Source organism: Myotis brandtii, unplaced genomic scaffold (genome assembly GCF_000412655.1).
Source record: "Myotis brandtii unplaced genomic scaffold, ASM41265v1 scaffold708, whole genome shotgun sequence".
Taxonomy (NCBI): domain Eukaryota; kingdom Metazoa; phylum Chordata; class Mammalia; order Chiroptera; family Vespertilionidae; genus Myotis; species Myotis brandtii.
This window is the reverse complement of record NW_005370777.1, coordinates 1082227-1096102: the sequence shown is the minus strand read 5'-3', so window position 1 is coordinate 1096102 and position 13876 is coordinate 1082227. Positions and strand designations below refer to the sequence as shown.

At 37.8% G+C, this 13876-nt stretch overlaps 1 protein-coding gene across 1 annotated transcript in view; it reads right to left on the bottom strand.

Annotated features, from left to right (window-relative positions):
* The window catches only part of ANKS1B (ankyrin repeat and sterile alpha motif domain containing 1B), an 822202-nt gene that overhangs the window by 668457 nt on the left and 139869 nt on the right, over positions 1-13876 (bottom strand). The gene's annotated exons all lie outside the window — the stretch shown is intronic.

Below are 13876 nucleotides of genomic sequence, written 5' to 3'. Positions count from 1 at the left end.
GATATTTTTAGCCATTGCTTTTCAGAGAGAGTGGAAGGGAGGTTGGGAGGGGGAGAGAGAAACATCGATGTGAGAGAGACACATCAACTGGTTGCCTCCTGCATGTGCCCAGACCGGCGACAGGAAGCGAACCCACAACCCATGTATGTGCCCTTGACCAGGAATTGAACCTGAAACCCTTTGGTGCCCGGGCTGACGCTCAAACCACTGAGAACACCGGCCAGGGCTCAACATACTTTTATGGAATAGCTAACATGTGTCAGACAAGATACTAAATTATTTCTCTTTTTCCACAGCACCTCATACTAACATTTACTGGATTGTTTGGTAAACTAATTTATCACTCCACATTTCTATTATTTAGCAATGTATCTGCTTTCTCTGCCAAACTCCAAGCTCCTGAGAACAAGACAAATGCCTCATTCATGTTTTATCTGCCTTAAAACAGTAGCTGGTGCATAGTAGAGGTATAATGAATGTTTACTGAGTGAATGAACTGAAGTAATGCAGAAAAATGGATCACCTGTAAAAAAAGGGGGGGGGGCCTCTCATTTTAGTTTTTTCAAGGTATAATGAGGCTTTTCAAGAATATAAAATATTAAAATGTATTTTTTATTTTTTGCAGAATATTTACACTTATTGGTAAATAATACGTTTCTATTATAGTACTCTTTCCCTATATACCTTTATATTCATAATTTATAATTTTGATAATTTCTAAAAATTTATATTTGAATCTTACTCAATGTTATTAAAGATATGAGTAGAATTCGTGTTTTCATCCATCCAAAAAAATATTTATTGAGCACTTGCTATTTGCAAGTAGGTATTTAAAGCAGGGACACTCTTTGGTATGCTACTCGTTCCAAAGGAAGAGATAAAATTATAGAACTTTGCCATCAAAGAGCAAATATACAAGTTCCTACTGCTAATACTCATCTGTCTCTGCCACTCTTACACACACACACACACACACACACACACACTTTTGTCATGTGTGGTATGCTGGTTATGCATTCTATTTGAAAGGGAATTACAGCAGTAGAAGGACAATTAAAAACCAATCATAAACATGAAACACAATCCCTGTGAACGTTTCCATTCCTGAGGCCTTATCTAGAACTTCACTTAACTCTCACAGGGAATGCTACTGAGCCAGTACAATCTTTTAAGATTATCCTGGTAAAATGACCTCATCTATTTATGTTGCCCAGAACCTGGGGGTGAGGGAGTATGACATAGCTATAAGGGGATGGGATGAGCTTTGATTAGCTATAATAAGATGAATGAGAAGAAAGACATTGGTAATGTTGAATTTTAAAAGACTGATTAGGTTTGAAGATGGTGTTGTAGGTAAATGCCTGTACTTGCGGCCTCCCACAGCCACATCAAAATTACAACTAAAATACAGAACAACCATCATCAAGCACCTCTGGAAAGCTGGCAGAATGAAAGTCTTACAACTAGAGAAGTAAAGAAGAAAGCACACTGAGACTGGTAGGAGGTGCGGAGGCAAGGAACGGGCTGGTAGTCCGGCACCCACATGTGCCACTTTTTCAATTGGGAGGGAGACTGTCTCTGCAGAGGCTGCCCATGAGGAGCAAGGGGTCCCAGCCCAACACCAGAAGTCCAGCCCAGAGTCCCAGAGCTGGGAAAGTATGTCCCCATAACTGCGGGCTGTAAAAACCAGTGTGGATTGGGGCTCAGTGGCACAAAGGCTGCTGGAGACCCAGCTGTTCCTCTTAAAAGGCCAGCACCATGAACTGAACCTACAAGATCCCACTTCCTCTGAGCTCCAGCACCAGGGCAAATCCCCAATGAACACAGACACATATGAGCAGGAACTGAATTGTCTGGCATTGGGGCAGGAACTCAGGGGCGGCTTTCTCCCAGGCGGAGGTGCTCGCAGGGATCATTGTTCCTATGCTGAGACCTCCCAGGCTGCAGGGCTGACTGGCAGCCATTTCTGTTTGCTCCACCCTGGTGATTCCCTAAGACCCTGCCTCATCCAATTTACAACCTCACCCAAGCTGTGTGCAGTGGCTTTTGCATATAAATAGCCTGTTCTTGCTCAGGCTACAATCTCTCAAACAAGCTGCAGCTGGGTCAGGGAGCCCCAAACCTATCAATAAAAGGCCCAAGACTTGGCACCAGCACCAGCCTGCCTTGCTTCACAGCTGGGTCTCATCTGGGCACTTCCAAACCCAATACAAAGAAGAGGAATCTGCAGGTATCTCTGTAGCTCCTGCTGGGTGGCCCCTGGCAGTGGCTAACTTTGTACCTCCCTGGAGACCCAAGAACCAGTGTACCCAGTGGTCAGTGTCAGACCATACCAGATTACAACTCTACACATCCATAAACAACACACTCAAGGGGCAGACTCAGTAAGCACCAAAGCCCCACTGAAGCAAGTTCTGCCCCATAAGGGTGTCTCCTGCAAAGCAGCTCTCCCACTGTAGTCGAAGCTGGTCCTCACAGCCAATTGGCCTGGAAGTCAATTCCTCCCAGTGATACCAACAGCAATCAATTCTCAACTACAACAATACTGTTCTCATAGCCCACAAAGCGGTGCACCTAGAGCTCCTAGCTCAGGTGACTGGGGAGCCTGAGCTCCTGGGCCCTAACTCCTACTACACAAGGCCACTCTACCAACTCAGTGAGACAAAGAAGTTCTACCCAATACATATAAACAAACACAGGGAAGCAGACAAAGAAACATGTCACAAACTAAAGGAATGGAAGAAAGCAAACTACTGGATATTGAGTTCAAAATGATGATTATAAGGTTTCTCAAGAATCTTCTAGAAACCTCCAAAAAAATTGAAAAGGACCGGTCAGAAATTAAGCATACACTGACTGAAATAAAGAATAATATACAGGGATTCAACAGTAGATAGAGGATTCTGAGAATGATTTGAAATACAAAGAAGCAAAAAACACCCAACCGGAAAAGCAAAAAGAAAAAATAATCCAAAAATATGAAGATAGTGTAAGGAGCCTCTAGGACAACTTCAAGCATACCAACATCCGAATTATGGGGGTACCAGAAGAAAAGAGAGAGCAAGATACTGAAAACCTAGTTAAAGAAATACTGACAGAAAACTTCTCCTATCTGGTGAAAGAGACTTACAAGTCCAGGAAGCACAGAGAATCCCAAACAAGAGGAACCCAAAGAGGACCACACCATGACACATCATCATTAAAATGCCAGGGGCTAAAGACAAAGAGAGAATCTTCAAAGCAGCGAGAGAAAAGAAGTTATCTACAATGGAATGTCCATATGACTGTCAGCCAGAAGGGAGTGGCAAGAAATATTCAAAGTGATGAATAGCAAGGACGTACAACCAAGATTACTCTACCCAGCAAAGCTATCATTTAGAATTAAAGGTCAGATAAAAAGCTTCATTGACAAGAAAAAGCTAAAGGAGTTCATCACCACCAAACCAGTATTATATGAAATGTTGAAGGGTATTCTTTAAGAAGAGGAAAAAGAAGAAGAAAAAGAAAAAGATCAAAAATATGAACAACAAAATGGCAACAAATATGTACCTATCAACAACTGAATCTAAAAATCAAACTAAATGAGTAATAAATCTAATGAACAGACTAAACTAGTGAATAAAATAGAATCAGAGGCATGGAAATGGAACAGACTGATGATTCTCAGAGGCAAGGGGGATGGGAGGGTGGGAAGAGATTAAACAAAGATCTTATATGCATATATTCATTACCTATGGACACAGACAATAGGGTGGCAAAGGCCTGGGGTGGGGTAGCAACTGGGTGGTGAGGGGCAAAGGGGAGAAAAAAGAGGGACATCCATAATAATCTCAACAATAAAGATTTAAAAATAAAATAAAATTTTTAAAAGACTAATTAAATGACAAACATTTATTGAGCGCATGATTGTATGCTAGGAATGATAATAGGCACTCAGGATAGACAATTAAAAGTACAACATTGTTCCTGGGTTCACAATTTCATTCTTGTAGAGTTTTATTTAAATGAGGAGGAGAGCAAAGAGAAATAGGCAGGGATAGAAGGGAAGAGTTGTAAAGAAGGTAGAACTTCAAGAAACAAGTAAGCAGCAGTGAATGCAACTATGAGTTTGAAGAACTGAAAAATAAAGAATGATAAGGATGATAATATATTCTTTTGAATACCACTTTATACTTTATTTGGTACTTTAACATCATTGTCACTTAATTTCAAGTATAAAGATTACAAAAAGGTAAGTTATATACAATGTCAGATAAAAACCACATGATCATTTTAATAGATACAGAAAAAGCATTTGACCAAATACATCCTTTCAGGATAAAAATGTTCAACAACTTGGTTAGAGAAGAAACATACCTCAATATAATAAAGGTCACATATGAAAAACCCACAGCTGACATCATATTCAACAGTGAAAGGTTGAAAACTTTTCCTCTAAGAACAGGAATATGACAAGGATGTCCACCTTCACCACTTCTATTCAACATAGTACTGGAAGGCCTAGCCAGAACAACTAGGCAAGAGAAAGAAATAAATGCATCCAAATCAGAAATGCATCCAAGAAGTAAAATTGTCTTTGTTTGCAGGTGATATGCTCTCATACAGGCATAGGCAAACGTAGGTTTACAGATGTGAGTATGCAAAAGTTTATTCCTATATTATTATTTACTGACTAATTATTGTATTATTTATTTGAATTGTCTCCTTTTCTTTTTCTTCTTATTGTTATTATTTTGTATCTATCCTTATTTGTGAGTTAGCTCTTAGGTAATGATGGCTGGTAATTTAACTTATCTTTTCCCATACGAACAACTATAAACCTACTTTTGCACCCCTGTATATAGAAAATCCTAGACTCCACCAAAAAACTGTTAGAACTAATCAACAAAGTCAGTAAAACCAACATACATAAATCAGTTGTGTTTCTATACATTAACAATGAAAAACATAATAATCCTATTCACAAATACCAACTTCTGCACATGGGCCACGCACGTGCGCGCCTGCATGTGGTATTTTGTGGAAGAGTCACACTCAAGGGGCCAAAGAGCCGCATGTGGCTCGCGAGCCGCAGTTTGCTGACCACTGACCTAGGGAGTTTATTAGTCTGGTTCCGTAGAAGAAGGTGAGGCTTTTTAGGCACTCTATTTTTTATATGAGAATATAAAGATCAGAGTAGTATTTATCTAAGGAGAACTGGGATCCAAACAAGTCTGTTTGACTTTAAAATTCCTGTTCTCTACAATGCCACTCTGAGTTACAACTACTGTATATGTTTTGAAAAAATTAGTATAATTCTTTAATGGGGGAGTCTCAGTAAGTTGGTAAGGATGGTAATAGTGACTATGATAATAAAGATACATTAAATATTTAGAAAAGAGGCTCAAAGCTAGGAAAGAGTAGGATTATAGGGCAAAAAAAAATGTTCTTCAAGGCTGGAATAGATTTATTTCTGCAACACAGAATGGATGATTATAGTAAAAAATATATCATGGCAATGTTTGCCTCATTTATTTTGGGGCAAGCTATTTCCACTTTACCGGTTCATTATCTTTTTCCATTGCAGAGCTTTTCATTCCCCATCAAATTCATATTCTTGGCTACCTCATTCTTTCTCCAAATTAAGACTTTTTTCTCATTATTAATTATTTGATAGCAGAGACTGACAGATAGCAACTAAATGGAACTATTGTGAAACTGTAAGCCACCAAAATATTTGAGCTTTAAAAAGCATAGATGGTTGAAATAAACATTCTGGCAAAGGAAAGTGAAAATAAAACCAGAAATAATTGCCTGGCCAGTGTTCTCAATGGTTGAGCATCAATCTATGGAACCAGGTCACAGTTTGACTCCTGATCAGGGCACATGCCAGGGTTATGGGCTCAATCCCTATTGGAGGGCGTGCAGGAGGCAGCCAATCAATGATTCTCTCAGCATTGATATTTCTCTCTCTCTCTCTCTCTCTCTCTCTCTCTCTCTCTCTCTCTCTCTCTCCCTCCCTCCCTCCCTCTCTCTTCCACTCTTAAATCAATAAAAATAGATTTAAAAAAATACAACAGAAAATTTTTAAAATCTAAGCCTGAAATTGAATCAGGCTACAAAGTACCTTTTCCATCCACTGTTATGGACTTTGTATCACAGAGAACCCTAATTCTTCAGCTGTTAGAGGTTAAATGAATTCCAATATTCAGTAGTCAAGTCCCAAATGATCTCGTGATGAAATGTGTTAGAAGCATGAGCGATTTCAGTAATTTTTTCTGGGTTACCATTAGAATCAATTTGCTCTTCAAGGTGAAAAACATTTCCCTGAATTCAGAGATAAGTGATTATTGCCACTGACATGCTCCTCTAAGCTCAGGCTCTAGACTGATTCCCTTTGGCATTAGGAAGCAAAATGGGATTCTTTTGTAAGAGCAGGCTGTCCAAGGCCTTTACTCCAAAAGAGAATCAAGAATTCTCAAATGTGTACCTTGAAACAGAATTACAAATTAGATGCTTTATGGCAAATGAACAAGGTAAATGTAGCATGCAGCTGAGTATGGTCAAAATTTAACTTCATCATTATCTGGAAAGTGAGGTTAGAAGAACATTGAATTATTATTAAAACTAAAAAAAATTAAAATTAGCTCCTGCCAAGCCGGTGTTGCTCAGTGGTTGAGGGTCAACCAGTGAGGTCACGGTTCGATTCCTGGTCAGGGCACAAGCCTGAAATGTGGGCTCGATCCCCAGTAGTTAAGACTTTTTTCTCATTATTAATTATTTGATAGCAGAGACTGACAGATAGCAACTAAATGGAACTATTGTGAAACTGTAAGCCACCAAAATATTTGAGCTTTAAAAAGCATAGATGGTTGAAATAAACATTCTGGCAAAGGAAAGTGAAAATAAAACCAGAAATAATTGCCTGGCCAGTGTTCTCAATGGTTGAGCATCAATCTATGGAACCAGGTCACAGTTCGATTCCTGATCAGGGCACATGCCAGGGTTATGGGCTCAATCCCTATTGGAGGGCGTGCAGGAGGCAGCCAATCAAATGTAGCATGCAGCTGAGTGTTGTCAAAATTTAACTTCATCATTATCTGGAAAGTGGGGTTAGAAGAACATTGAATTATTATTAAAATTTAAAAAAACACATTAAAATTAGCTCCTGCCAAGCTGGTGTGGTTCAGTGGTTTAGGGTCAACCTATGAGGTCACCGTTGACTAATTTTTTTAAAATTACCTCCTAAGCGTAAAGTATAACTTGTCAGGGACATCATAATAGTTGAGCTCTTCTGTTAGGAAGATTAAATTCAAGTCAGAGATTTTAGAGAGATCAGAGAGAATGAAAATATCAAAACAAAAACTGGCTGATGTCATATCTGCAAACTAGATAAAATAATAACTTCCCAAACTTCAAAAAAAATTCAAATACTTAAAAGTTTAAACACTTTGCTCATAATTTTGAGAGGCATTTTAGTGTGAAACACAGTTTAAGAACATGCAAACAATAATACTGTACATCAGCTGGACACATCATAATTAGCAAGAATCACTAATAATCGGGGGAAACCAGGGTGCTGGCTTAAGCCCATTTCTTATGATTAACTGGGAAAAAAAAAAAACAACAACAACAACCTGGTTCAAAATAGCCAATCTCAACTTGTACAGAAAGAAAACAGATACATTTTAAAAATATTTATCACAAAATATTGAAGAATTTGAAAATTATTAATGTGAGATATATGTTCCTATATTCTCATAGTAGATTCCCATTATATATGTTATCAGGAATCAAACATAGTGTTTGTAATATAAGATTTCCTTGGTATTACTGAAAGAACTGTATTGCTACCTAAGAAAGATATAACTTGACCTGTTCTTCTGAGATTAGAATGACTCCACTTTAGAACTCTTCCCTTAGGTCTGCATCTAAATTCAGGTACCAAACAGACTTTTTGATGTCCATGGCCTAGCATACCTATTCAACAAATGTTTATTAAGCCTGCGAGTGAGGAACTATGCTAAGGATAAACACACACAGAGATCAATATATCCCCTGACATCAAGGAGCTTACCATAAAACCAAAAACAAAAATTCATGCATAAATAATTCAGAACAGACTATGAAAATATGCAATGATTTTTAAATAAAATGTAATATTTGATCCCAATCGTTGGATCTAAATAGGAAGATGAGCCTGGCCGGTGTGGCTCAGTGGCTGAGTATAAACCTAGAACCAAGAGGTCACAGTTTGATTCCCAGTCAGGGCACATGCCCAAGTTGCTGGCTCAATCCCCAGTAGTGGGGGTGCAGGAAGCAGCCGATCAATGATTCTCTCTCATCATTGATGTTTCTATCTCTCCCTCTCCCTTCCTCTCTAAAATCAATAAAAAATATTTAAAAAAAAAATATATATATATACAGGAGGATCAAAAAGGGTTTTGTAAAGAATGGTTTTCAATAGTAGAGACAATAGGGAAAAGAATTATATATAGATTAAGCTCTGTGAACCATTGCAGGACATTTGGTCCTGTCTACAATGTCCACAGAGACATCTGGTCCGTGACAAAAGGTCCTTGATATTTAATCCTGTCCAAAACGTCCACACTCAGAAGACCTTTCTGCATGAACAACTCCCCCTATTAAATCTCTCCCATCTTATATTTATGCCACTGAATTTTTAGGAATCCAAATACAGGATTTTGTTCTAACTCCCACTGAGTTCTGTGTTTTTACTTTGAGCCAAGAATCTCAGTTTATTGAGATATTTTTCATGTAAGTTGTTATTTGCCATGTTTGCAATTCCTCCCTAACATCCGACAAACCTGACTAGAATATATGATTGTCTTTTACAAAGTAAAATATTTACTAAGACCAATCCAAGAACAGAGTATTTAGCATTTCACTTAAGAAATCCCTTCCATGTAGACACTGAGTGATTATTGAAAGTCCTCCTGTGTAACTTCCAATCTCATACTCTTAACTGCTAGACTAAATTCTTCCCTAAGAAAGATGGTTGATTCTCCATGCTTGATGAGAAAAACCTGTCCTTGGACTCTGTAATTCATCAACAAATAATTAAACGTGTGTTTCCATGAAAATGGTGTGATTACAGCAATGGTTTATGTGCACCTTTACATGCAGTGTTTGTCTTTTTATGCATTTATTCATTCAATGAATTTCCATGAGAGACCACTCCATGCAAGGCACTGTGTAGGCAGATGTGATTACAGAGATCAATCAAATATAGATTCTACCATCAAGGAGTCTGTAAGAAGTAATATAAAAATGTATATAACTACAAGGGAAAGCAGAACAAAGAGATGTGTCATGAAAGTAAAATTAATTGTATTATAAGTTCAGAAGAATGACTTTTTATCTCAAGGATCCTCCTAGAGTCACTACAGATACAAAAAGTTTTTTCTCAGGTGACAGAAGGGACAAGAATTTTACCATTCAGATTCTGGATTTTTCCTTGCATGTACATATATAGGGTTAAAGGTATTTGTTTTAAAATATTAATGTAAGTCATCAGAATCTACACATTCTCTAAATTGTGGAAAAATCTGTCAGGACAATCCGAAACTGGGCTTAGTCCACCGCAGCCTTGAGTCACCACTTCCAAAAAATGTGTGCAACTATGTAAGACATGAATTATTGAAATTAGAATATTCTCTGAACACTATCTTCCCAATAAGACAATAGTTACCATGGCTTAAGACTTGGCTCCATTATAAAACACACACACACACACACACACACACACAACAACAACAACAACAACAACAACAACAACAACAACAACTACAACAACTCATATCCTAAAGAATCAGTTATAATCCTGTAAGAAGAACTTTCTGCTTATGTTACAGAAAATCCATTTCCCAAAGTGTTCTGAATCTTATGGGAATTGGATGGGAAAGCTATTGCAGTCTCTCACAATTCTGAAATTGATGCACTCTTGATTTTAAGCTCTAGAAATTGTGTTGAATGGGTTTGAAAGTAAACTTTGTTTCAGAAACACCATTTGAATTTTAGACATTTGATTCTACTGACCTTTAAGACTTGAATTCTGGTACCAAATTAAGTATATTTTCCTATAGAGACTCCCCACTCCCCGCCCCCCAACTCCCAAGAGTATTCTCAAACAGTTTATCGAAGCTTGGTATAAAAACTGAGACACTGAATCTTGAAATCTTGAAATATTCAAGTAAAAGACCTCACACTTCTGAAAGTTTACATGTAATTTAAGATTTTTGCATTGAAAAAGGAAGTAAAATAACAGAAAAGAGGTGTACTGGCTGAATAAAATTGCACAAAACCTGCAATTGCACAACCACTTTCAAACAACGAGTCTTAGATGCTGCTTGTTTCTAGGTTTTTTCCCCCTCAGGAGAAAAAATATATAATGTATTTTATCCCTGAAGCTTCCTGTTTATTTTTTTTAGAGACATAGACTAATGAGACAATAATGCTGTTTCTATTTTAAATATTTTTTTAAATTTACCTTTATTGTATTACAGATGTCCCCTTTGTGTTTTTTTTTCCCCATTGATCCCCTCCACCCAGCACCTACCCCTCCCAGGCCTTCACCACACTATTGTTTCTATTTTAAATTTTTAAAATATGTTTTCCTGAAGCCTAGATTCTGATACCTGTTCTAATGATCTTTATGTTATCATCAAATTTCTCTATATCATGGTATGTTCACGTTTAAGAGTTGTGCACAGCATTTATACACATAGAGGGGAAAACTGAATATATGAGTTGGGAAAATAAGTGAAGAGAACATAAATTTTTTCAGATTGTTTTATATTCTTTCCAAAACCTAAATTTCATATGTTGAAAAAAAAAGTGAAGATATTTATATTTCTTCAAAATTTACATTCTAGATTATATAATGTCTTAATTCAATTTAGAAAATGGCTCCACATGCATATTATAAAAGCTTTTAAAAGAGACTAACTTTTGAATTAAAATTTATGCAAGAGAAAATGTAATTATAACTTGAGCTGGTTTTCATATTAAATGCAAAATTTTTAATCAAATACATTCAACCACAATAAGAATTTAATTTTTAATTCACTTATATTAGTAAAATTGTTCAAACTACCACCTTAAGGCTAATTTTATATTTTAATAAAACCAAAAACCTCCAATTCAAAAATAAAGTTCTTACATAAGATGACTGATTTTGTATTTTAAATTACTGAATTAGAGTGCCCTCTATTGGAAGAAAAAGGCAATAAAAGCTAAACTGAACTAAGAATAGTTAAAATAGTCGCAAAATTCAAGCCACATCATTAATATATAATACATTTATTAATAATATGAATGCTACACAACACATTTCCTTACATTTTAATTCCTTCTAAGTTACTTTTGGATTTGTCATATTACAATGAAAAGTGGTATGTTTCATATCATCTAAAATTAAATTTTAACTGAACCTAAATGCCTGTCCTTCAGCCAGTAATGTGAATAATAAACCAACAAAAATGTCCACATTTAGCATTCTGATATATTAGAAATAATTTTAATTTAGGACTATGACTGAACGATAGTTGGAATTTGCTTGATGAGAACTTTAAAATGTGCCTAACTCAAAAGATTTTTAGAGCTCTTACCCTGGGGAGTAGAAATAGGCCTGATTCTAGATCTATACAATTTAGTCCACCTCTGAGAGTCTATAATTGTGTGCTGTTATCAAGACCTCAGCTCAAACTCAGCACCTCAGGCCTGAATTACCTCAGCAGGGACCTGGCAGATTTGGAGTCCTCTAGACCAACAGTGTGCATGTTAGAAGAAGCTCTTTAAAAGAACAATGCTTAGAGCCACCCAAAACATTCTGCTTTAGTTGGTCTGACATGGTATGTGAGGGCCTCCGTATTTCTTGAAGCCTCATCGGATAAGTCTACTGCATAACCACTGCTGAGACTCACTGAGCTTCTCCCCAGAACATCTGACATTCAGTTACCACTTTCATCTTCCCCAAATCTCATTTTCAGGAGAGAACTCTCCTTTTCAAGTGTTTATTCTCCTCAGCATCAATATTAAACTTCTGACTAGCTTTCCAAATATAATTATCTGCCCCTAGCAAAATGTTGTCTGGTAAGGGGTATGGCTCCAGCCCAGACTGTCTGTGTTCAAATCCTGGCTCTGGTACTTACCATGTCTGCTTGGGAAAATCATAAAAGTTCTCTGTGCCTCTGTTTTCTCATCTGTGAAATGGGAGAAATAAGTCTACCTATCTCATAGGATTATTGTGAGGATCAAACCAGTTAATATAAATAAAGTGCTCCCTAAGTGTAAGGTATTCATGTAACTCATGCAAATTTGTTTCCCATTACTTTCTCAAATCAACTCTCATGGAAAACTACTCTCCTTAAATTAGAGGCTATGTCTCACCTCTGTACTGTCTCTGCAGGCTGGAATCCTCTCCCATTTATTCATTCATTCTAATACCAGTACAAGGCACATCTCCTCTTCCACCAGGACCCAGTTTAGTTTCTCCCTACTTCCATGAAGTCTTCAATGAATGCCATTGAATTGTCACTAATCTCTTCCTTCTTAAAAAAAAATCCTTTGGCCACAGTATAGTTTATTATGAGAAATATGACATTGGCTCTGAGTTTGAATCCTGAATCTGCCACTTGCTGAGTCATTTCCCAAGTCTATAACTCACTTATTAGGACTACTATGAGGATCAAAGTGACTTAAATCATAGAAAGCATTAGAATAGCAAACAGCAAGCATCTAATAAATGTAGCTCTTATATAGCTATTGTTTTATTGGTATATGTTAGCATTGTCTACACACTGTGACTAGAGGCTCCTTGGAAAAAGTATTTTTAATTCCTTGAAGTCAGGCACTGTCTCTCATTATTGCTATTATAAATCCTACTAGAGGCCTGGTGCATGAAATTCATGCATGGGTAGGGTCCCTAGGCCTGGCCAGCGATCAGGGCTGATCTGTGGGGCGACCAGCAGGGTGATCGGGGCTCCTGCTCACACCCGTCTTGGCTGGCCTGGCACCACCTGCTCGCTGGCCCCGGCCCCCGCCACCACTGCCAGTCACCTCTCTCTGCAGGGCGACTGGCAGGGCTGGCCTGGTGCCGCCCGCCCTGCCCCCGCCACAGCCACCAGTTGGGGCCTGCAGGCTGGGGGCAGCGCCTATGTTGAGCGTCTGCCTCCTGGTGGTCAGTGCACGTCATAGCGACCAGTCGTTCTTCCTTTCGGTCTATTTGCATATTAGGCTTTTATTATATAGGCTAGCTCACAATGTGGAGATGACCTATAGGTGATCTATAAGTACTTGGTTAAATTGATGCATAATTTGAAAGTATAATTCATAACAAAACTCTGAAAAAAACATTTCTGATGAATGGAAACAAATATTCAACAAAAACAGGGAATGAACCCAAACAAAACACAGGCTGCAGACAAGGGTAAAAATAATTTGATTACATTTTCAACATTCAATAACAAGTTCTATCACATTTATCTTCTGAAAGGCCACTTCCATTGATGTCTTACCTGCCCAAAATCCTTTAGATTTTTCCTCATTCCCTACGAAATAAATATCAAAATTCTCAGCATGACATTCAAAATCATCCATGGCCTGACCTCTTCTTATCCTTCTATACCTACCCCCTTTTCCCCCTCATCTCCTCTCTTTATAAACTCTACCAGTTTTTCCTCATTCCCTACGAAATAAATATCAAAATTCTCAGCATGACATTCAAAATCATCCATGGCCTGACCTCTTCTTATCCTTCTATACCTACCCCCTTTTCCCCCTCATCTCCTCTCTTTATAAACTCTACTAGTGGCCTGGTGCACAAAAATTTGTGCACTGGGGGGGGGGGGGGGGGGGGCCTCACCCCCGCCCCCCC